Source organism: Lotus japonicus, chromosome 2, assembly GCF_012489685.1.
Source record: "Lotus japonicus ecotype B-129 chromosome 2, LjGifu_v1.2".
Taxonomy (NCBI): Eukaryota; Viridiplantae; Streptophyta; class Magnoliopsida; order Fabales; family Fabaceae; genus Lotus; species Lotus japonicus.
The window spans coordinates 51,119,698-51,146,662 of NC_080042.1; positions in this window are offsets into that span (position 1 = coordinate 51,119,698).

Below are 26,965 nucleotides of genomic sequence, written 5' to 3' on the forward strand. Positions count from 1 at the left end.
CTTGGCTTAACTCTGTTGTCAACCATCTCTTCAATAAACTTTTTTTTTCTGTAGAATTCAACTGTCCTGAAATGGAAAAGAGTAAGAATCAAAAAAGAAAAATTCACACATAAAGGTATGAAATTCGCACTTTAGAGTGTGAACAGAACAACAATTTCGCACTCTAAAGTGTGAAATACGAACCAATTTTGCACTCTAAAGTGTGAAATATGAACAACATTCATAGAATGAAATTTTCACACTCACTACGTGTGAAACACTTAAACACAAGGAAGAGGATGAAGAGAGAATGAGCGTACCTTGGTTCACACTTACAAAGTGTGAAACGTACCAACGATGAAAACCATAAGATAAGTGTGAGAATGAAGAATGGTAAGATATACAAAGAGGATGGTGGTGGAGACCAGTTGAAAGGTAAGAGAAGGACATGTTTGAAATGAAATTAAATTTTAAGAGTATTTTAGTCATTTTGGTGCTAAAATTATGGTATCAAAACAATAGGGGAGGCCTTAAAGCTAATGCCCCCTTTTTTTGCAATGAAAAAGAGGATGTTCGGAGGGATTGTCCAGATTGAATGTTAGTGAAAAAATTGTTCAAGGCAACTCTGATGAAGGAGAAAACAGTGATGTATTGATCGCGAGTACATCAGCCACAACCAGTACATGGGTTATTGGTAAGAGAGAGTCTTCTAACCTGACTTTCTCACGGAACCTATTCACTTCACTCAATGAGTGGTGTGAGAGCGTGAAGTTGGAAGAGATTAAAATCATATGTCCCCGTTTAGTGTCATATTCATTGTCTCACAAATTAAATTATGTCATCATGTCAATCATTCACGTTATCATTATAATACTCATGTCAATTGACATAACACAATTTGATTGATGGGATATGAAAGGGGACATCAAACGGGGACAAAAGATCTAAATCGAGTTGGAAGATGAGGAGGAGTTTGTAGTTAAGGGGAGTGGTTCAGTGCACCTTAAAATATAGACTTATTTAAGTTTTTAGTCCCTAACTTTTACACCACTTTTAGTTTTAATCCTTCACCGGAGTAAATGTGGATGATTGTCCCTAATTAACATTTAGGGAAGTAGTTGGTTTTATTCCCTCTGGTCGGGTTGGTCAATGCTAGAGCTCTGCCCATGTAACATGACCACGTAAATTAATGAGCCTAGTTGAAATTTTTTTATTTTTGATTATTAATTATTTAAAAACTAAAAAAATTTGAAACCCATAATTAAATTAGTTAACAACATCATCTTTATTAATTGCATCTTCTTCAATACATCATCATAAAAAAACCCAAATATGCCCATAAAACCTAGAAGGAGTTTGTCAATTTGCAACGAACAATGTTTCCTTCACACCTCTCTTAGAGGTGAAAAGAGGTGTAATAAGGAGAGATATAGGAAGAAAAGAAAATGTAAGAGAGAGACAATATGAGATGTGATGTGATAGATGGTAAGAGGAGAGAGATATAAATAAAAATAGGTGGAAATGAAGTGTTTAAAAAATGAGGTATGTATATATCATTGTTGATTTGCAACACATCTTCACATATTTCCTTCACCAAGCCAAAAGAGATTCATACCAATTTTTCCTCCTCCACATTTTTGCTTTCACGCCATCCTTCAATCTGTACGCACCAAGAGAAAGAGAGAGGAAAATGTAGAAAACACGGCAAAAGGAGATATTAGGGCAGAGAGATCGATGGTGAGGAATAAACTCGCTGGAGAAGACGACGGTGGTGGCGGCGATGGTGGCAAAAAAAAAATTGATTGATGACTTTTGCACCCCTCGCGGTAAGGATTATCGTGGTATAATCCATTTTCCCATAGGAGGTCAGAGTTAGCCGGAAACCCTTGAAGGCGGTGGTCGTGGCGGTCGGCGCTCCAGACCATGGGTTTTGTTGCGAACCTTGCAAGGATTCCAATGGTGGTGGGCTCGCGGTGAAAGGAGGCTAGAGGATGTCGGAATTGAAGAGAGAAGGTCGCGACAGTGGGTTTGTTTCTTTCTTCTTTGTGGTGGTGGTGATGGGACAAAGGTGGTGGTGATGGTTCCTCGGTGTTGAAGCTTCCACTTCCATGGAAGGAAGAGGACCCGCGGTGGTAGGGTGGTGACCGTGAATGTTCGTGCTCGCAGGGACAATGGAAATGGATCCGATGGCTCTCGTGGTTGGAGCTTGTGGGTTTCTGAAACCCACTCCCACTTGTTTGGCTTTTTACACATCCCATGAGTGACCTATTGACTGATCCTCCCTCCTTGTTATCCATGAGAACTGAATCAAACTCCCTGGAGCTCACCCAACCAGAACAGGGTGTCTGCCCTGATGCCAATTGTAATTCAGGTTCCCTATAGGACGAATGTCCTGCACGATGCTGGGACAAAAGGTTCGACAATCACTTAACAGTGAAAGCAGAAACTTAAAACATAAACAACAATACACAAGAATTGTTAACCCAGTTCGGTGAAAAAACTTTAGCCTACGTCTCGAAGGTTTGCACCCAAAGAAAGGAAATCCACTATCTCAAGATTCAGGAATTACAGACACTCATGAACACCACAGTTCATAGTTCACTTCCTAATCTACCAGTTGTATTTCTACTTAGTATCTCAACCTAAGTATGAGAGCACCTCTCACTTTCTCTTAATCTCTGCCACAGTGATTGGTGAGCACAATCAACAATAAGAGTTTGAAAGCAATCAAACAACACAGAACTCTTCTTTGCTTTATAGAATCAATGAGCAAAGAGGATTCACAACTAACAAAGGACAAACCACAATGAACAATCCTAAAACACTTGATCTCTCTCAATAGCTTCGGTGGTCTTCAAGCTTTAGGTCTTCATCCTTTTATACACTTCAGCAGCGGCAGCATGGGCTCTAGGGTTAGCGTGGGCTGAAGTATTAGATTGCAGCAACAACAATTCAAAACGCAATCATGATAGATCTTGTTACGTATTGCACAAGAAAAGATAGAAACCAATCTTTTAACAAAGATTGTTTCAACAAATAACAACCCACAATTAAAACCCTTCTGGAATAGCTACTTGGACCACAAGTAACTCTGAACAAATCTCCAAACGATCTTCAAGGGCCCACAACGAAAACATAAGCTGAGGACTGATGCCCTAGCTTCGCAGAATCAGATGCCACGGCATCTGCTTCGACAATCAGTTGTTTTGACAAAATGCAAGACAACATGTAACAACAATCTCCCCCTTTGTCAAATTTTGTCTAAAACAACTCACAGATCAGAGAGGGTAAACATAAACAATCAAGTCTTCCCCTTAAGCAGAGCTCCCCCTCAAATGAAGCATCCATACCAACAACTCGCATAGTTGGAAAATAACACTTAGCAGCAAAACACACAAACTAACCACAAGTTTACATAGAGCAATATTAGACTATAGAATATGATTACTCTACAGTAGCAGCAGCTTGAAAAACAGCATACCAGAAATACTACCTGTAGCTACTTGCACATAAGCTAACCAAATGAAAATCAGAAGCAGCTTGAAATTAACATAGCCATTGTCTTGAACTTGTCTTCAACTTAAACATACTAAAAACTAACACGAGCAGAAACAAAGATCATAACCACACATTTTGTCTTATTGAATTTTACATCAAGCCCTTGGTCACAGAGTTGGCTTATGCTGATCAGATTTGCAGTTAGTCCATTAACTAGTAACACATTATTCAGGTTAGGAGATTCTGTGCTCACAAGCTTTACTACTCCCTTGATCTTCCTTTTAGCTCCATCTCCAAAGGTGACATAGTTGCTAGAGTGACTTCTGATGTCTTGTAAGAAGCTCTTATTTCCTGTCATGTGCTTTGAGCAACCACTATCAAAATACCAATCTTCCTTTGATTATGCTCTGAATGATGTGTAGGCTACCGGCATCTGACTTCACTCTTGGGCTTCCATTGCTTCCTCACCTGAGTAGGCTTTGAAGGCTTGATATTATTGCGAGTCTGAGGATAGCCATATAACTTGAAACAATAGGGCTTTATATGAACATTCCTACCACAGTAGTGACACTTCCAAGGTGCATTTTTTCCAATCTTAAGCTGGGGGTTCACATGCTGAGGCACATGTCGAGGCAATGGATCTGGCAACTGATAATTCCTGGGCTTCTTGAATTCAGATTGTTTTGTAGCAGCAACAAATTTCTTTGGTCCTTTCCGATCTTCTTTGTTTCTTGTCCTGTAGTCAAAGCCAATTCCCTTCAAACTTCCTCCTTGCTTGCTAGTTTCTTTCAGAATTTCATCAAGCATCTCAGAACCACTATTCAGCATCCTAAGTGATTTGTGAGTCGCTTCAAGCTTTCTTGTCAGAGTTGTCACTTCCTCTTGAAGTCCTGGATTAATCAACATCAGGTTAGCATTCTTCATAGTGTCAACATTATTAAACTTACTTTGTCATTCATCCAGGTCTTCTTTCAGCTTTATGTTGTGCTCTTTCAGCCTTTCATTCTGAGAAGCAAGTTGTTCTAACTCACTTTGCTTTTCTCTCACAAGTTTAAATGCTTCTTCCTACTTATTATGCAGTAGCTTGTAAGTCTCAGGCAGTTCCTCATCCGAGATGTCCTCATCACTTGTCTCAGGATCATAAGTAGTTCCAGAGAAGGCATTGACTTTGTTTGCAGATATCTCCTCCTCATCTTCAGTGTCTTCATCTGACCAAGTTACCATCAAACCTTTCTTTTGCTTCTTCAGATAGGTAGCACATTCAGTCCTGATGTATCCATATCCTTCACATTCATGACACTGCACTCCTTTATTCTGACCAGAACTTTGCTCTTCTTTGGTCCTCCTCTGTGAATTAGAAAACTTGGGTTTGTTGTCGAACTTCATGTCCTGGACATTAGGCCCGGTTCTTTTGTCAATCTTTCTTAATGCTCTATTAAATTTTCTAGCAAGCAGAGCCAGAGCCTCATAAAGGTTTTCACCCTCATAGTGTTCATCTTCACCTTCATTAGTGTTAGAGACAAAAGCAATACTCTTATTCTTCTTTTCAGACTTTCCACTTAGTTTCAACTCAAACGTCTGCAAAGAACCAATAAGTTCATCAACCTTCATGTTCTCAATGTCTTGAGCCTCCTCAATTGCAGTGACTTTCATAGCAAATTTCTGGGGAAGAGATCTCAAGATCTTCCTTACAAGCTTCTCATCTGACATAGGTTCTCTCAAAGCAAGTGAAGCATTAGACAAGTCACGGACACGCATGTGAAATTCTGAGATAGTCTCTTCTTCAGTCATCATCAAGTTTTCAAATTGAGTAGTAAGCATCTGAAGTCTTGACATCCTCACTCTAGTAGTTCCTTCATGTGCAGTCTTCAGAATTTCCCAAGCAGCCTTAGCCACAGTGCACGTATTGATGAGCCTAAACATATTCTTGTCAACTCCATTAAAGATATCATTTAGAGCTTTTGAGTTTCCAAGAGCAGCTTCATCTTCAATATTGGTCCATTCTTCCTCAGGTTTCTCCACAGAAATGGTAGAGGTGCCTTCAACCTGTGACTTAGTGGGGTGCTTCCAACCCTTGACAATAGCTTTCCAAGTCTTGTTGTCAATTGACTTGAGAAAGGCTGTCATGCGAACCTTCCAGTAGTCATAGTTAGTACCATCCAGAATGGGTGGCCTATTGACTGATCCTCCCTCCTTGTTATCCATGAGAACTAGGGATGGAAATGGGTCTAGGACCCATAGGGTACCCGCAAAAAATACCCACTATGGGTAGGGTAAAAACCCGCAAAATGGGTATGGGGTTGGGTATGAGTAATTACCCGCAAAAAGTAGTGGGTATGGGTGCGGGTATGGGCACTATAGTACCCAACCCGCCCCATGCCCGCACACATATATTATTATTATTATTAGGTAATTAAGATATTGATAATTATTGCTAATTTACTCCAACTTGTTTTTAAAATTAGTAATTTAATAACCTGCAATTTAGGAGTTTATTATAAATCTAAAATTATAAATTTAAGTTATATCTTTCTCGCTTATTTTTAAAGTTGTATTTTTGTTTTCTATTAACAAAAGTGGTGAAAATTTATATTTTGGTTAGCTAAATTGCGGGTAATGGGCTCGGGTACGGGTATATAGGTGCCCAGAGGGTACGGGGACGGGCATTCAAGTTGCTACCCACGCGGGTATGGGTACGGGTATGGGTAATTTTTGAAAACACGGGTATGGGGATGGGTACTATAGTACCCTACCCATTGCCATCCCTAATGAGAACTGAATCAAACTCCCTGGAGCTCACCCAACCATAACATGGTGCCTGCTCTGATGTCAATTGTAATTCAGGTTCCATATAGGATGAATGTCCTGCACGATGCTGGGACAAAAGGTTCGACAATCGCTTAACAGTGAAAGCAGAAACTCAAAACATAAACAACAATACACAAGAATTGTTAACCCAGTTCAGTGAAAAAACTTTCACCTACGTCTAGAGGGTTTGCACCCCAAAGAAAGGAATTCCATTATCTCAAGATTCAGGAATTACAGACACTCATGAACACCACAGTTCATAGTTCACTTCCTAATCTACCTAGTGTATTTATACTTAGTATCTCAGCCTAAGTATGAGAGCCCCTCTCACTTTCTCTCAATCATTGCCACAATGATTGGTGAACACAATCAACAATAAGAGTTTGAAAGCAATCAAACAACACAGAACCCTTCTTTGCTTTGTAGAATCAATGAGCAAAGAGGATTCACAACTAACAAAGGACAAAGCACAATGAACAATCCTAAAACACTTGATCTCTCTCAATAGCTTCGGTGGTCTTCAAGCTTTAGGTCTTCATCCTTTTATACACTTCAGCAGCGGCAGCATGGGCTATAGGGTTAGCATGAGCTGAAGTATCAGATTGCAGCAACAACAATTCAAAACGCAATCATGATAGATCTTGTTACGTATTGCACAAGAAAAGATAGAAACTAATCTTTTAACAAAGATTGTTTCAACAAATAACAATCCACAATTAAAACCCTTTTGGAATAGCTACTTGGACCATAAGAACAAATCTCCAAGAGATCTTAAAGGGCCCACAACTAAAACTTAAGCTGATGACTGATGCCCTAGCTTCGCAGAAACAGATGTCACGGCATCTGCTTCGACAATTGGTTGTTTTGACAAAATGCAAGACAACATGTAACAACAATTTGGTTTTCAGAATTTAGATGAATGGATTTAATGAAGGAATTTAATTAAGATATAGTTTTTTTAAAGGTAATTAACATATAGTTTATGTGTTTTAAAATTTAAATGAAAAATAAAAAAATTTAACTGGGCTCATTCATTGATGTAGTCATTTCACATGGGCAAATTGGAGCTCCAGCGTTGACGAACTGGTCGGAGGGACTAAAACCAACCATTACGATCACCCACATTTACTCCGGCGAGGGATTAAAGTCATACCAATTAATCCCAAGACATAATGACACAAATCTTCAAGCCACAAAGCTTACAATATTGAACAGAATCCAACAAAACTGAGATGCTCCAAAAGTAACACATTCAGGTATAGAACAACCAGGAAGAAGATCTACAACAACAACAAAAAATAGGAACATTAAAAGAGGTTAAAAGATTCTAGAACCAGCACCCAGTGAAGAACAACAAGCGAAATGCACATGATTTCAATTCAAAAAACACAAAACATGATCAAATCTAGTGTCAGTTGTAACACCCCGACTTTCAGGGGTCACAAATAGTGACCTGCTAAAGAAAATGAAATAATTTTTCAAAAGGATTTACAATTATGGGTATATTTTTTTTCTTTTCAAAACATTTCCAAAACCTGATATGCATACTCTTGTCCAAACCTATACATCTGGCCTTGTCAAGGCAAGAACCCGTGAGTGATGACGGATATTCGAACCATGCGAACTACAATAAAGTAATGTTTTATTCGACAACAGAGTTTAGAAAGCGCTAACACTCTAAGTACAATATACTTCCTACAATCCTCGCACTGGAGAATCGCAGAAGAGCAATGCATAAGAACATACCCAATACCAAAGTAAGTAATGCAATCATCCTTACGAGCTTCAACCAATGTCGGTAAACTTCTCTAACCAAGGCTCTGGCCTTACATCTAATACAACTATGGTAGTCTTTGATCGCTCCACCAAAGTCGTCTTCTCATCCAACAACATAGTCTCCTCCTCCCAGCAGCACGACAGCTACCCACAGCAACACCTGTTATAGCCTGGCAGTTTGCCGACCGCCCAAGCACAAACAAAACAAACAAGGCAAGAAATGGTCAACCTCCTAGAGTAATGTAATATAAGTCATAGCAAAATTTAGCATAGTTATTAGTGTGTGAAAAATAATTAAACAAAGCATATATTCATCATTAGCATCTGAACCTCAAGTCATCAATTCATCACTCGTCGTCTGCACATAGGTGTATCTTCATTTCCTTGCCAGGGCAGCACCACGTGTCACTATCGTAATTGTACGGCCCATGGGTCAATCAACTAACGCGATTAAGGTCTATACTCTTTAATCAAGCAAACAGATAACTGGATCAAGGACTAGCCCCTTATTCGATAACCAATAATAGGATTAAGGTCCATCCTCTTTAACCCAATAGCAAATATTAGGATTAAGGTTCATCCTCTTTAATCCAAAAGCAAATAACAGGATTAAGGTCCATCCTCTTTGATCCAAAAGCAAATAATATGATTAAGGTCTAACCTCTTAATCAAATAACCAATAGTATAATTAAGGTCCAACCTCTTAATAAAATAACAAATAATATGATTAAGGTCCAACATCTTAATCAATAAAAAATGTCAAACAATATGACTAAGGTAGGACCTCTTAATCAAGTAGTAAAGAGTAGGATTAAGGACAATCCCCTTAATCAAATAATACATAATATGAGGTTCATTCCCTCAACCGATGTGGAGTCCAATCTTTCAAGTTATGCACGTATGCAATTGCTAGCAAACCATGATTCGTCCTTACCCAGATACGTGTCTAGCCGGTCCATTGACCAATTGCTTCACAAGCAAGGAGTAGCACCTGCACTTAGTGGTTATTCTAGTTATAACGGCTCCTCCTCTTGATGTTATGAACTTTCTCCTTCATTACACCTATCAATCAAACAAACTCTCGTTTAGGTTCCTCTCACACTTACACAACATCCTAGGCGTAGGTCGGAATTTAATTAATTATACTAATTCTAAAAATGTGGGTCTTACATTAGTTTTCTTCAGAAAAAGTTGAAACCCCTAATCATGAGTCCAAAATTCAAATTGTTATCCCCAGGACTTTGATTTTGTTCTCCCTCTATTTTTTGCGGTGTCCGCGGGTCACAAAATCATGATGAGTTAGAGAAGATGGAGGGCGGGTGATGGTAGGCGGAAAAATCACATTCCTCACTTCTTCCGCGATGTCGATCAACTCTTCCTCTTGTGTTCCTCTTCCTCGATTCCTTTATCATGATAGCACGGATGTTCTACCAGATGTCTAAGACATCTTGTATAACAATATGACTAATTCAGCAAATGATGCAACAAGATAAACAACTGAAAAACCAGTAAAAAGATACAGAAAGCTGTTAACCCAGTTCTGTGCAAAATCGCCTACGTCTGGAGGATTTTCACCCAAGAGAGATAATCCACTATTATAGAGAAATTGTACAAAAAGGTCTCACACAAACTGCCCCAGTTCAACTACCCTTTTTACCTATCTCTACCCGTGGAATATTACTTAGGTCTCCCCCTAAGTATGAGAACTCTCTCTCACTCTCTTTCACAATCACTGTCACAGTGATTGAACTCAAGTATGAGTTACAAAGACAAATCTCAAGATCAAACAGTGAACACTCAACTCTTAGCTCACAACAAAAAGCATAAAGCTGCTAAGAGTACAAAACAGAACTCGATGACAACCCTAATTCAGATACATTCGACACCTAGAGCCTAGGTCTTGGGTCTTCATACATAGTCTTCCAGGCCTTGTATTCATTGAGCTTGAAAGATCACATGGTCCATACAAAAGTCAGGAAGTTGTTAAAAGAAATAACCAAGTAACAAATCTGCAGAGGATCCTCGGTCAATCAATAAATAAGCAGATTCCAACTTCCATAAATAAATCCAAATCAAACCCCCTTGAACCGGGTTTGATTACACATCACAAAATATTCCTTGACGGCGCACAGAAGCTTCCAGCAAAACCTAGCTTGTATACGAAGCTTCACAGAAAACCAAACAGCCAACTAAAAGCAGATACTAGGCCAGATGTGATAGGCAAGTTGTTACAACATCGGGTCTGACAAGTTGGCACACACATACTTAGCTAAAATGCAGACAACCAAACAAAGGAACAACACAAACCTTGAGTTTTCTCTTCTTCATCTTCTTCCTCTCTTTTGGATTGTGGTTTGGAGTTATGTGTTGGAAAATTTTGGGTGTTGTGGTTGACAAGGAAGAGAGGTGGTCGTTTAAATGGTTATGTAAACCCTCGTTTTCTTCCCTTAATTTTTTTAAAGAATAGGGAATATTCTGTATTGATTTTTCTATAATTACACATGTAATTAGGTTTAGCATTTATTCACTAGTTCGATTTGTATTGTATTTTTACTGATAGAAGTATCAATAATATTCAAAGGTTAAATTCCTTTATGTTATCACGACCTAAAACGATCTACTATCCTTCTCCCTCCTAAACCGATCCTACCCTCCTTTGCTCAACAATCTTTCCGCTCCAACGCAGCCTCAGTCGTGCTCTCTCTCTCTCTCTCTCTCTCTCTCTCTCTCTCTCTCTCTTGCGTGCCGCTCCTTCACTGCTGCAATCCAACTCGCGTCGTTTCCCTCCAGCAGCACCTCGAGCGGGAACCACAACACACTCCAAGCTTAGAGATTGGGCAAAATTAAGAGCTAGCTTCTCTTTCTGTGAATCCAATTTCGTTTCTTAGAATAGAATCAGTTTTGATTGTGCCTTCCTCACTAGCTCCTTGACTTCTTGCCGCTTCTCCGCACTTCTCGGGCCTCTGACATTCCAAGAGAGCCAATTCCTCTCCATTCCCGCGTTCAATAATTGGAATAAAAGCTCCTAAGTCGCTTTCCAGAGCTGAAATGGCTTTCTCATCAGGTCCATCATATTCCAGCTGAAGCACTTTACCTAGAAGCAAGACCTTAGAACTCCTTGTTCGGTATCTACTAGAGGAGCCCCTCTCAACCTGGTTAGTTTCCGCTCCTTCAACAATCAGTGCCCCTGAGGCCTGGGCTTTAGGTTTTCTCCCTCATTTCTTTGAAGGTGACGAAGCTATCGTCCCTTCCAGTGGAGTATGTGACTTAGTGATTGTGTTTCGCACTTTTCTAGGTCTCCCTCTTTTCTTTTTAGGAGTTGTAATTAAGCTCTCTGTTGCACACACAGATGAAGGCGTTGAAGAGAGAGAGGGTGCTAAGCCGGGCTGGAGTAAGGGGTTTGTTAGCCCAACAGGAAGAGGCCCAATGAAGTTTTTTGTGGGAAACACAATCGGGTCTATGCAAACCAAATGGTGGGCTCCAATAAATTCCCATCTCAAATTAGCCTCCCTTGACAATGTAGAGTCATTTTGACTTTGATCTCTGCCCACCAGCCTACATCACGTGTTCCCCCAATTGATACCTTAATCTCTGTGAACATATTGTTCCAAAGTCTGTCAAGATCAGTAAAACTCAAATTCAGTTTGATGTTGTTCCCCAAACGGATTGCTAGTTGGCATTTGCCCAGCTGGACCAATGGGCATCATTCCTCCTGAATGTCTTTTCAAAAAACTTCCTCAAAGTGATCTTGTTATTTTCACCCTTCTCTGAGCCTACTCTGAGCTCCCCGCTTTTGTTAAAGTTGACCTCTATCACCTGATAAGGGTTTGCCACAGAAGCTGGTTCCGCCGCCTCCTCCTCTGGTCGCCCTTCCTCCATCTCCACCTCTGACTCCGTCACCACCGTCCCATTTGAATCCACTGACGAATCTTGAGGATTTGAGTTTGATTCCTCTAGTCTCAAGAATACCTGGTCATTTGATCCTCCGTTGCACCCAAAGCTTAGCCTTCCATCATCACCTTGATGATTTGGTCCTCAACTCGAATGCTCACCTCTCTTCTCTCAATAATGGGAGTATAAGAACTTACAATTATTCTAGCAGAGTCAAAGCTTAGACGATTCTCTATCATTTCATCAATTCTGATGAAGTCCCCTAGGTACCTATCCATTAGAGTAAAAAAATCCATGTTCCACAAGCCTAATGGAACCTGCCAGATCCTTACCCATGTAAGGTACCTCTTGGGTTTGTCGAAGATCGAAGCAGGTTTGATGACAGTGAAGATGTTGCCCAGTTCCCCTTCATTGCTAATGAACTGGAACATCTCGTCCTCTAAGCTAAACTCGATAATTACTTCCCTTGCACCCATTGAAGCCACCTTGAGACATATCCATCCCTGGCCTCGTAGGAAATCTTCCACCGCTTGTATGCTTTGAAGCCCTCTTAAAGTTGCAACTGCAGTTCTTTTGACCCTCTCTCTATCTTCTTTCTTCAGTTGAAAGAGACCTTCCGAAGCAAGGTGAGTTTCCTTTCTGTTGAGTACCCCAGGTTTGAAATTTCTCTTATGCTCCCAAACCCGTTTGGCGTAGCCAAAGGTTTTCACTCCTCTGCTTTTTGAATTCCTATTTCCTCCGTCTTCAATAGCAAAGAGTGGGTATCTATCCATAGACACATGGATGATTTTGTTTCCAATCCTAGTTCCATTGAGAGATTGAACGGCAGCCATAGCATCTTTTTTCTCCACAAACCTCACAAATCCAAACTTGCTCCGCCTATAGCTTTTCTTTATCCTCTGCACAAAAACTCCCTCTGTTTTGCCTATCTTTAAGAAGGTCTCCTTGATTACATTTTATGATGTGTTGTCATCAAGTCATCTATGAACAGGGTGTTGTGAGCCGCTCCTCTCAACGAATTTCCTCTTCGAAAATTGTTTTGTCTTTCATTGGAGTTCCCTATCACCCACTTTTGTCCCATGACCTCCTTTTTTCCTCTCGGCCTCAACGAACCTTCCTCCCCTTGTACCCCCTGTCTCGCGGGAATAGCCTTGGAGGATTCTGCCCGTAGATCATATCTCCAGGGTTCCTTGCCTCGAGTCGTCTTCTGCTTGTCCTCGCCTAGCTTGTCGCCACCCTCTAGTTCTAGAGAGAAGGAAGAGCACATATTGTCATTAGTAATATATATTGTAAGTAAATTACTTTGAAAATATTCTTTTAAGAATTTTAATTAAGAATTAACATTATTTTCAATTACTTAATAGTACTAAAATAGAGAAAATTCCATGTATTCATAACTAATCATTCTTAACTTTAATTTTAAATGTTACTCTCAAATTATCATCCATAGATAGTATCTCCACAAAAAAGTATTAGTAGTAATATTTTTATAAATGTGAGCAGTATTGTTTTTCTGGGACATCAGAAAAATAAATGGCTTAATTGCAACTTTGCTCCCCGACGTTTACCAATGCCACGATTTTGGTCCCCCACCTAATTTAATTACATGGATGGTCCCTGACGTTGTAGGTCGTGTGCAACGTTAGTTCTACCGTTTATTTCTTAATGGAGGAGGCTTACGTGGACGTCCAGTTGGAGAGAGAAAGGATGTATGAGGAGAGAGGGAAGCACGTGAGTCATGGGCGGACCTACCACAGGGCTTGGTAGGTCCAATGCCCTGGCTCAAAGAAAAAAAAATGAAAATTTCTTTGGACTAGGTAGGTTTTTTTGACCAAAAAAAAAAATAGAGAAAAGACAAATTTATAAGGAAAGACAAAGTTTAGGGACTTAATCATAAAATTTGCCTAGGCTTCCTAAAATTTCTAGTTCCGCCACTGACGTGAGTATCACGTGACCCTTATCTGAACCCATTATACCCAAACCCCTGACCTCCCTGGAACGAAGAAGGTAACGCGATTTAGATCCCTAGGGTTTCAGATTTGGGTATAATGGGTTCATATAAGATTCACGTGATACTCACGTGCTCCCCTCTCTCCTCAGATCTCCTTTTTCTCTCCAACTAGACGTCCACGTAAGCATCCTCCATTAAGAAATAAATGGTAGGACTAACGTTGCACACAGCCTACAACGTTGGGGACCATCCATGTAATTAAATTAGGTGGGGGACCAAAATCGTGGCATTGGTAAACGTCGGGGACCAAAGTTGTAATTAAGCCAAAATAAATTGCACCCGCTAAGATTCGATCCCTGAACCTCCCCCTACCCAACTCATATGTCTCTCAACTCTTACCACTTGAGCTATCCTACGAGAACGTTAATTATTGAATTTAATTTAGCGACGTTGTCAATGTAAGACTTTATTTCACTAATATCCAATTGATATCTCTCACATTAAAATGTAAATTTTCAGTTTAAGTAAAATAAAAAATCATGTAATTATTTAGGATGATATGGCATGAAAAAAAATCTTAGAATGCATGAAAATTAATTTCTATATATTTGGTATGCTCGATATATTAATAATAAAAAACAATTGCTTATATTTTGTGAAGTAATTATGAATTTAGATTTACTATATTTTTGTGAACTTGTTACTAAAAAATTGACAATAATATTTTGAATTCAAATCTAAATATCATGATATAATATTCACATTTATGAAAGAAAAAATTGAATAAACTTAATAAGATTTGACTGAAAATTAAATATGATTTGACTAAAAATAAAATATAATGAGATATAGTATAAAGTAATATTAAACGTATATATAATAATATAAAAAAATTTATTTTTATATATATTAAATTTAATGTAGCTACGCTGTCAATGTAAAACTTTATCACAATGATATCCAACTATTACGTGTCACATTAAAATGAAAATTTTCAATTTAAGTAAGATCATAAATCATTTAATTATTTAGGATGATATGGCATGAAAAAACTCTAACAATGCATAAAAATTATTTTCTATATATTTTGTGTGCCTGATATATAAATAATATAAAAATAATTTCTTGTATTAAGTGAAATAATTATGAATTTAAATTTACTATTATTTTTTTTTTGTAACTGTCATAATAAAATTTAACAATAATATTTTGAATTCATATCTAAATATTATGAATAATATTTTACGAAATAAAAAATTATGAAAATGAATATGATTTGACTGAAAATTAAATATGATTTGACCGAAAAATCAAATATAATGAGATATAGTAAAAACCAAATATTAAAAGTTTATATAATAATATAAAAAATTATGTTTATACACATATATATATATATATATATATATTTAAATATATAAATAAATTTGTCAAAATGTAAATTTTAAAAACAATATAAAATTATTCTAAAATGCATTAAATTTTGTATAAAAGGCGACAGGACATCTTCAACTCCTCATCTAGCTTCAGCCCCAAACACAAATGGTGGTGCCAGCTGGTGAGAGTAGTGGGAGAAACAACTTTGTTTCTGTTACCAAGATGCAGCGATCTGAAACTCTAGCGTCAGCACCCTCACTCATCACTTCTAATTCTCTAGACAACCCAGTGCCACTACCAATCCTTCCCGTGGAAATCGAGGAAGACATTTTATGCAAGCTTCTTGTGAAGCTCCTGTCACAACTCCGGTGTATCTGCAAGTCCTGGAATTCATTAATTTCAGATCGCAAGTTCGCTAAAAAGAACATGCGCTACTCAAATAAGGACTTCACTCATTGCCACCTCATTTTAAACTACAGAAGCCCCGAACGCGAGATCTATCTCCTGGATTACATTCTCCCCTCTTTTTTCAATGAAGTAACCCCTGCCACCAAATGACTCAGGTATCCTATAACTGATCAATATTATCCTTTGATTATTGGATCTTGTCACAGACTTCTCTATTCAATCATTGGTTATTCCTTTATTGTATGGAACCCATCGATTCGTAAATTTAAGATATTGCTGCCTTTGGAAGTTCTACTACCTGGTGGTAAGAACAAAATGATATGGCATGGGATTGGTTACGATCATTTGAGTGAGAGTTACAAGACGTGTCAGCACCCAATTTTATCATACTTTTAATAAAATTAATTTAATATAAAAATTAGCATTCAAAATTATATTTATAGTAATTAATTAAATGATTGCAGAATTATAATTTTAATGAAATAAATAAATACGAAAATAAATACTAAATACTAAAAATAAATTAGATTATTCTAGATGGACTTTTCTTCCTCTCCAAGAATGGTGAGGAATGATTCCCAAGAATATTCTAGGAGTGGTAAGCTAGAAATCCTAGACCTGCAACTATAAATAGAGAGAGTTTTTGTAGTGAGATCATATTCAGAGAGTGAGGGAAAAACTGAGTGTTCACTTTTGAGTTATAGTTCCATCTTTGAACAGCAACTCTAAAATACAAGATATTAAGTGTGAGTGTGAGAGTGAATTTCCAGTAGCAAGATCATCAAGCGTGATTGAAAAGCAAACCTATGCATTTCATGCTTGCAATTTGGTTCTGATTCTATACGTAATTGAAAATGTAATGTTTTTCTTCTTCTCTGTCCGTAAAGTATGTGAACATAATGGGTTTTTTTTCAAATTCCAAGTTTAAATGTTACCAACTTTGGCTTCCCTCACTTCATCACTATTTTGTATATATATTAGAAACTAAATTAGTTCTTTTTGAGTCACAAAGATTAGGTGATGTTCCGTTTCTTTTTTTTTCTTCGTCTTCCCCAGGATTCTTTTTTTTATAAAAGGGGATTAGATTATTTAATTTAAAAAACAATATAATCTAAATATGTTAATTACGGCAGGTTTATTTCCTTTCCTCTCATTCATATAATCAAAACACAAATCTTTTTAAATATCAATTTAAACTAACGTGAATTCTTAATGGTTGGCTGTTTTTGTAAATAAAATACACCCACCAACTTAAAATTATCTCTTTTCTACAAATAAAACATGTTAATTAATATATCAAATCTTTTCAAAATAAAAAACACAAACCAATCTAAAAATATTATAAGAACTACGTGGCCTTGAAGACTCCACTGCACAATGAGGGATACGTAGGCGCAAACTTCAAAGCTTGTCGGGCCTAATCAATAAATAATCTTTTTTTATTTATTTAATTTGAATCATATAAAAATAATATTAAATCTTCTTTTTTTAATAAGTAGGTTTAAAGTTATTAGATTTTGCACAATTAATTAGAGGTACCGTTTTTCTAAACGGACATCGTTGGGTGCTAAAACCTTCCCCACATGTAAGTGACTCCCAAATTCAGATCTCTAATCGCAGACTAGTTTGAATTTATTTTGAGGGTTCCAATTTCCCTAAATAAATTGGTGGCGGCTCTACATTATTTTATATTATTTTTCGCCGCAACCCCGGTTGCGACAGTTGGCGACTTCACTGAGGAATTTGAGAGTCATGCCTGATGATTGATTGGGCAAAATTTAATGATTTATTTACCTCTTTTATTTATTTATTTTTGATTTATTTATCTGTTTTTTTTTTCATTGTACTTGTTATTTTCTCTTTTGTAAATATTTTATGAACTCTAGGGTAGAAGACCAGCAACAATATTGTGTGGATCTATATTTGTGCTTGTTTCTTGCAGACGGAGTAGTTTATATAATTGTATACTTTCACTTACCTCACACACGTTTTGGGCTCTATACTTGAGCCTTTGAAAAACCCTAGATGAGTGGGGACTCCAGTGATGGCATGTGAGCTATGTCTCCCTGACAGTCATTGGATGTCTCACCCTGATTTCTACTATCATCTTGGACTTACCACATGTGACCTTTGGCTCCCTGTGGCTAAGCTCATGATGACAGGTTCAATCTAGAAACCTTTTCATTTGTGAGTTCTAGATCCATCCCTAAGCATTACACTCTGTAGTTTTACCCATTACACTTGGAAAAACCCTAAGATAAGTAGGGACTCCGGTGTTGGCATGTGAGTTGTGTCTCCCTGACAGTCACTGGATACCCAACCCAATTTCTACTGTCTTACCACATGTGACCTTTGGTTCCCTGTGGCTAATCTCAGGATGTCAGGTTCAATCTGGGTGCCTTTTATTTAGTTGAGTTCTAGATCTGTTCCTGAGCATTACGCTTATAATTTTACCCTGACCGATCATTTGAATTAAAGTTTCTCTATCTCTAAAAGGATCCAACTTGTATTGTTTAGAATGTCAATTTTTTAGTTGGGGCTGATCTACTTTCCATACTTTTAGGAGTCAATTTTCTCTTGTTTTTTGTAAATAGTTTCATTTATTATTCATTCTTAAAAAAAACAAATATTTTCTTTATTCACAATTTTTTTTAAAATAAAATAAAATAAGTTGAGATAGCATTCTCTATTTGTTCTGCTTACAGAAATCTCACCATTGCTCCACAACATCAATTCATCCGCAGCCCAATCCAAACACGTTCTCGTTCCCAGGAGCAGACTGTTTCTCAACCAACCTCAATGACAACCACTCCTGACCCAAATGCGAGCAAGACCATGGAACAGAGGATCGAATATTTGGAAAGGAATGTGAGTCAGATTCTGAATTTGCTTAAGGCCTTGAAACCCCCAGGAAAAGATGCAGAAATTCCAAGTGAAGAAGAAATTGAGAAGGAGGAACCTGAAGTTGAGATTGTGAGTTCAAAAGATCCTCAAGCAAAGGAGGCTAATAGTTATGCTGTAAAGGTTAGTGAAGAAGAAGCTAAAATGATGGAGATATTGGAACAGAAAGTGAGGGCTATGCAAGGTATGGAATCCTATGAAAGTTTAGACATGCAAAGCTTCTATCTATTTCCTGACATGGAGATCCCACCAAAATTCAAAGTTCCAGACTTTGAAAAGTTTGAAGGGAGATCAGACCCCGTGATTCATCTCACTATGTATGCGCGTAGCATGGCTACTTACTACCAAAATGAGAAGTTGATGATACATTGTTTCCAACATAGTTTGACTGGCGGAGCCTTGAATTGGTTTTTGCATCTTGACAAAAACCAAACAAAGACCTGGCGTGGTTTGGCTGAGCTATTTGTGAAGCAATACCAATATGTGACTGATATCACTCCAGACAGATTTGAGCTACAAAGAATGAAGAAGGCAGAGAAGGAGTCATTCAGAGAGTATGCCCAGAGGTGGAGGGAGAAGGCTTCTCAAGTTTATCCTCCCTTGAGTGAAAAGGAGATTGCTAGAGTCTTTGTGCAGACTCTGGACGGTCCATATTTTGAGAGATTGGTAGGTTGTGTCACAAATCGATTCGCTGATATTGTCATTGTTGGGGAACAGGTGGAAGATGCTATTAGTGAAGGGAAGTTGAACGGAGCAAATGCCCAATTGGACGAGCAGAAAAAGTCAATGTTTCAGAAAAAAAGAGACAGAGGTTCACATGGTTGGCACTCATCATTATCCCTCCCATCAGCCAAATTATCAACCTTCATCATACGCCATCTCATTCGCAAAAAATGCACCTACAACCCAAAACCAGCCCTACGAACCAAGAAAGGAAAGACCAAAGATAGATCCAGTTCCAGGTACCTACTCAGAAATTTATGAGACTTTATTGAAGGGAAATATGATAGCTCCTAAGGTACCACAGCAAGTCTTCAACCCTCCTCCGAAGTGGTATAATCCAGCTGAAAATTGCAAGTACCACATGGGAGCGCCTGGGCATACAATCGAGAAATGTTGGACCTTCAAAAATCGGGTGCAAAGGTTGAGGGATGCTGGTTATCTGAATTTTGAAGAGAAGCATGCACCGCCAGCAGGATCGAGTGTTGAAAATGACCTGCTGATGAAGCATTGAAAGTGGTTGACAACATCTAGTTTTTTTGTTTTGATCGTGTTTTAGTTACTTTCATTTTGAATGTACTTGCGTACTTCTTTTGCATCAGTAATAAAATTATCGTCTTTTTGCTCATATTATTTTGCAATTTACTCCAAAGAAAAAGTGAAAAATGGAAATAGTGAAGAGGATTGAATATGCCAAGTTTAAAAGTGTCGACCTAAAGTTCTTTTCAAAAAAATAAGCAATCATTTTTTGAAATGAGGTTTGGCCATGTTTCTCTATCCAAAAATGAAAAATAGTGATATTTGACCCTTGCCACCCACCTTGAGCCTAAAAGTAAAATTCCCTTCATTTAAACCTGGACAAGGATCGTCCCTACAGTGGGGGCTAGTGCACCATTTCTCTCAAGTTTGTTGTTGTCCTCACATTGGGGGCTGACCTAGTTTCAAATCAGTTTTTGATAGCAAAGGAAAAATAAAGAAAAGGGGAAAAGAAGAAAGAAAAAAGAAAAAAGAAGAAAGGTAAAAAAGGAAAAGGAAAAGCAAAGAATGAGAAAAGTGAGATTTATAAATGAATATTCTATATCCAAAAACTAGCGTTAGAGAATCCTTTGTCTCAATTAACCCTTAAACACTTCTTGAGCCTTTAATATCTTTTTCTTTCACTACCCTTCTACCCACTGGCCATGTTACAAGCCGAATAAAGTCCATTCTGATCAATGATTGATTGCTTTTGTTTCTTAAACTTTAATTTTAGGACAACACATTTACACTTGTGCATCTTTTCTCCTTGAAAAAAAATAAAAAAAGAGAGAAAAAAGGAAAAAAGAGAAAAAGGAGAGTCAATTGAAATATTTTGAAGTGATAGGAGTAAAATTTTGATCAATAGTCTGAAGCAAGGATTGTCAAGGAGATTTATGGGTCCTGACCTTTTCGCATGCACAACAGATCATTGAACTGACCATCACTTGGGGGCTTGTTGTTCTTGATCTATTCCCAACAGAATAAGAATAATGGGCAGATATTTCCCGGGGCTTGTTACCACCCTCTAAAAATCATTTTCTTGAAAACAATCCTTTTATCTATCCACTAGGTGTTGTGCTGCAATGGTGAAAATAAAACCTTTTGAAATTCTGAGAATGCTACTTTTCCAAAGTATTTAAAAGAAAATGTCAAATTTGGATTGATTTTGGAATACAATTCATGAAGCTGCAGTTTTACCCAAAAAAAAATTCATCATTCCAGGTATATAACTCTCTTTCTCTCGAGCATTGTGATGCTTGACTTCTCCTCAATTATCTAATTTGGGGCTTAGCCAATAGGTACTCGTGCCTAGTTCTCCCTTTAGGGTACCGAGACCCTTATTATCTCTTATTCAGGCACTAGAATTCCTCGTAAGAGTTTTCGAGTGTCTGTCTTTATCACCTTAGAGAAGATGTTAGAACTCCACGTTGATTGTTGTCCGTGTTGTCGAGAATCTACTGCTCTATCACCTTAGCTCAAGCGTTAGAATTCCCTGTAGATTTGTTGTCCAGTTTGTCGAGCGTTTGTTGTTTTATCATTTATTTCAGACATTAGAATTCCTCGTAAGAGTTTTCGAGTGTCTATCTTTATCACCTTAGCAAAGATGTTAGAATTCCACGTTGATTTATTGTCCGTGTTTTCAAGCATCTGGTGCTTTATCACCTTAGCTCAAGCGTTAGAATTTCTTGTAGATTTGTTGTCCAACGCTTATTGCAGACATTAGAATTCCTCGTAAGAGTTGTCGAGTGTCTGTCTTTATCACCTTAGCAAAGATATTAGAATTCCACGTGGATTTGTTGTCCGTGTTGTCGAGCATCAAGTGCTTTATCACCTTAGCTCAAGCGTTAGAATTCCCTGTAGAGATGTTATCCAGGTTATCAAGTGTTTGTTGTTTTTATCTCGTAATTCACATTTACTCGCTCATTGATTACATGTTATTTATTGAGTGTTTAATGTTTGTCTTGTGATCCGGCCAAAATTGGCTGCTTGTGACTTTGCTTGACCTTTCTCATCGAAAGGTAAGCAAAGGGGGGCTGCTGTCAGCACCAAATTTTGTCCTACTTTTAATAAAATTAATTTAATATAAAAATTAGCATTCAAAATTATATTTATAGTAATTAATTAAATGATTGCAGAATTATAATTTTAATTAAATAAATAAATACGAAAATAGATAATAAATACCAAAAATAAATTAGATTATTCTAGATGGGCTTTTCTTCCTCTCCAAGAATGGTGAGGAATGATTCCCAAAAATATTCTAGGAGTGGTGAGCTAGAAACCCTAGACCTGCAGATATAAATAGAGAGAGTTTTGTAGTGATATCATGTTCAGAGAGTGAGGGAAAAACTGAGTGTTCACTTTTGAGTTATAGTTCCATCTTTGAACATCAACTCTAAAATACATGATATTAAGTGTGAGTGTGAGAGTGAATTTCCAGTAGCAAGATCATCAAGCGTGATTGAAAAGTAAACCTATGCATTTCATGCTTGCAATTTGGTTCTGATTCTATACGTAATTGAAAAGGTAATGTTTTTCTTCTTCTTTGTCCGTAAAGTATGTGAACATAATGGGTTTGTTTTCAAATTTCAAGTTTAAATGTCACCAACTTAGGCTTCCCTCACTTCATCACTATTTTGTATATATATTAGAAACTAAATTAGTTCTTTTTGAGTCACAAAGATTAGGTGATGTTCCGTTTCTTTTTTTTCTTCGTCTTCCCTAGTACAGGATTCTTTTTTTATAAAAGGGGATTAGATTCTTTAATTTAAAAAACAATATAATCTAAATATGTTAATTACGGCAGGTTTATTTCCTTTCCTCTCATTCATATAATCAAAACACAAATCTTTTTAAATATCAATTTAAACTAACGTGAATTCTTAATGGTTGGCTGTTCTTGTAAATAAAATACACCCACCAACTTAAAATTATCTCTTTTCTACAAATAAAACATGTTAATTAATATATCAAATCTTTTCAAAATAAAAAACACAAACCAATCTAAAAATATTATAAGAACTATGTGGCCTTGAAGACTCCACTGCACAATGGGGGATACGTAGGTGCAAGCTTCAAAGCTTGTCGGGCTTAATCAATAAATAATCTTTTTTTATTTATTTAATTAGAATCATATAAAAATAATATTTAATCTTCTTTTTTTAATAAGTAGGTTTAAAGTTATTATATTTTTTAGTGAGCTGACCGTGGGGCGAGGGATTAGTCTCATGGATGTCGGCTGTGGGGATACCTTGGTTAAGACAAAAAAAAAACGTTATTATATTTTGCACAATTAATTAGAGGTACCGTTTTTTCTAAACGGGCATCGTGAGGTGTTAAAACCTTCCTCACATGTAAGTGACTCCCGAATTCAGATCTCTAATCGCAGACTAGTTTGAATTTATTTTGAGGGTTCCAATTCCCCTAAATAAATTGGTGGCGGCTCTACATTATTTTATATTATTTTTCACCGCAACCATGGTTGCGACAAGACAATTTCAATTTTTCACTATAAATGTGATGGTAGTGGTGTTAAAAGTCAGGTCAATGTCCATACTTTGGGTACCGATTCCTGGAGAAGGATTGAGGATTTCCCTTATACTATTTTCACAGATATATTTGCAAAATTGGTGAGTGGAACACTTAACATGTTTTCAATAACTGCAAATGATTCATGGACTATTGTTTCTTTGGATTTGGGGAAGGAGTTTTATCAAGAAATTTCCCAGCCTGATTATGGAGATGGAGATCTAATTGGTAGGAACTTAATAGTACCAAGAGATTGTTTGTGCATCCTTGCTCATAAGCGGATAATTTCAGATATTTGGCTTATGATAGAATATGGTATTCAAGTCTTGGACTAAATTGTTCAGTATTTCTATTCAAGATCCTAAAGCTTTTCCACCTACCGTAATTCATATTTCTGAGGATGATGAAATGCTGCTAGACTACCAGGGCAAGGTCATTGTTTATAATCCAAGACATGATACTTTTAAAACTCCTCTTTTTCAACACGAGGGTTTCATTACTCCGTGGGTGTATGTTGAGAGTTTGCTATCACCTTGATCTTAAAATTTGAGGATGAGAATGTAATGCTACATATTTGAGTGTGAGGTTTGTGAACAATATGAAAATAATACCTTCTAATTCGTGTTAAATGTTTTATGCTAGTGTTCATTACTGTTGTCTTCATTCGTCCTTATTAATCAATTGTTGATATGATATGCTGTATGGGTGAGCAACAGCCTATTACAAATAAAAGAGTGTGTTTGTTTTTACATCCAATTAAAAGAAAGAGGACATTAACTCAATACGCTCAGATGTTTCATTAACATTTTTTATTTAAGGGTTTGTTTTTCTCTTTGCGAGCGTTGAACCGTCAAAACGTAGAAAAAGGATGGGTCATCAAACACCCTCTAAGAGTATGTTTGCAAACTTGTTTTTTCTTTCAATGTGAAAGAAAATTCACATGTGTTGTGACAGAATATGTAAAGAAAACCTAGTTGTTTCGTTAGCTTAAAAGTTCTTTTAGATCAATCAAACATATATTCAAATACACACTTAGACCCTGAAATATCCAATGTTTTAGTAACCGTTTGGATATCAATTGTCAGCGAGTTTGAAAAAAAGTAAAGACGAGTTAAGCACGGGTTAGTTCTTATGGGTCATGCTTTGGTAAAAAATTCCTTGGTAAATAAAACTTATGAAACCTGCCCCTGTCCGTGAAACATACATAACAATATTAATTAAAATTTCCCTTTGTATGTATCTGTTGTACCTAAATGATTCATACAAGCACTAAATTACACACTATGTATTATATTACACAACATATCACATTATATTTATGCATCCAACTCGTACGATATTTACCTGTGTGGCCTCTTCTTATTGGTTCTTACATATTATAGTTTGGTCGAGCGGTCTTCTACACTAGACGAGCACATTGTAGAATATTCTATATTTATGAAGTTTTCATTTTCATCACTTCAAGAAATATTGGAGTAAATGGAACGCCACGCTCTTTCTTCTTGTTCACGCTTCACCATGTAAGATACAATGAGGTACAAACATATCTCTTGAATGTTTAACTTATATTTGCTCCTCATAGCCACAGTCATCGTTAAGAACTCCCTCTCATTAGCTATAAAATGGCTCAGTCTCTTCTTCTTTTTACCCACAATCACATCCTTCATTGTTCCTAATCCTTATAGTTTCCCACTTGCAAAAACCCATGGAAACTCCCGTAACACCACTAGTTTTGTCTCTTCCTTTCCATGTTATCGCAAGATTGTGCTTCTTTCGTGTCTTAGCTACGAGTATAGCCACCCTAACCCCATGAATTCATGTGCATGATGACACCATTTTGTGAAAAAGAAAGGGACTTTGACCTCATTGTTGGTGATGAACCTTGATCTGATATGGCGTGGGGCAGGTGAGTATAAGTTTTCGGTGGAGGGCGATTGAGGGCTTTGAACCATTGCAGAAGTCACCAAGGGTGGTTCTAGTGTTCTTGAGGGAGGTGATGTAGCTGCAGTAAGTTGGGCATCGAGGTTCATTAAGATAGATAGAGAGAGAAGGGATGAAATTGGGAGGAGGATCATCCACCGAAAGTAGTGTCCCTAATTCCTCTTGTTCCACCTGCACCAACTCGTTTGAGTAATCATCTAGCATAACACACTGATAGATATAGTCCATGATTTTTTTTATTTGCTTCCTTTGGCTAGTTATATTTGAGAATGAATTCGACCAAACCTGACTTGTGCTCAGCCTTAATTTGCACCTTGTAGGATTTCTATGCTAATTGAAGTATAAAATACTAGAATTTATTGGTTCTTTCGTTCAATATAATTCTTGTTTTATATTGCATCAAATAGCTAGTACTTTCTGGTTTATTTTTAATAATTCATGCTAACACTAGTATGTTGTATATTTTTTGCTAATTGTAGTGCAAATTTCAGTGTTGCTTCAATTCTTGCAAGCATGTTTTGAGTGTCAAATCAAATTTTATCTTTCATGTGATTCTTAATGAAGTTCATAAATATCCAGTAGCTGGAGAAGTTTTTGTTTGCTTTTGGCCATTTAAATATTTAGATTCAGATTATTGGATGGTAACATATCAATCGAGAGAAGTTAAATTATGACTCAATCAAATAAGAACAAGATGATATAATTAAGAAAAACCCTAGCTTTTATAAAAATTAGACTAACCTAAATTATATTTATCATTGGAGGAAATTTAAAGTTAGTATATAGGTTTTGTTAAAACATTGATGACAACATAAAATAAAACTCGAATAAACAACATTTATATTACGATGTTCAATTAAATGTTGAACTCTAAGACCACATGCTATGGATATGTGTGCGATGAAAGATATTTTTTCTACACCATAAATACTCTAAATTCCCTTTAAGTACTCAATCGTAGTATACTATCGAATTTTATCGTATTCACAAAGATTTCTCTAGTTTTGTAACTGAAGGACGCTTCAAATGTTGAAGTGATATTGTTATTGTATTTTATCAATAGGGAAAAGAAAACAAACAAAAATGGAACAAGAGAGAACGATGAATAACGAGGAAACACTTGTTAAGGAAATGATTTAGTGACGTTATGTATAACTTGAATAATAATCATTATATAATCATTGAATACAAAAAAAAATCACTACCTTTTTTTTGGTAAGCAAAAAAAAAAATCACTACCTAGCGCATGAGTTTAGCTACACATATATACAGTGAAGGAAGAAGGAGAAGTGGAAACCAAGGAAGACATGGTCATGGTTTGGGAAGATATTTCAAGCCCTAACTAAGCTCCATAGCCTCAACTCCACTTTCCAAGAGCTCCAAAGGTGTTCCTTAGCATAGGAAGACAGAAAATAGAAGAAGAAAGTGAAAGGAATGCCCTAACTTTGTGTTTGCTGTCTTTTAAACGAGCTGTCTACAACCCGGGGTGCGGTCGCACCCTACAACAGTGTGTTCACACCGGCTGTGACAGAGTTAGGTTTCCCTCGTAAAATGTCTCTTGCAGATCGTTTATCGTTGGATCGGGTTGAAATTTTAATGTATTCAATATGAATGGTCGGATTGTCAAGAAATTGTTTATGCAATGAGAAAAACACTGACACAATAAGC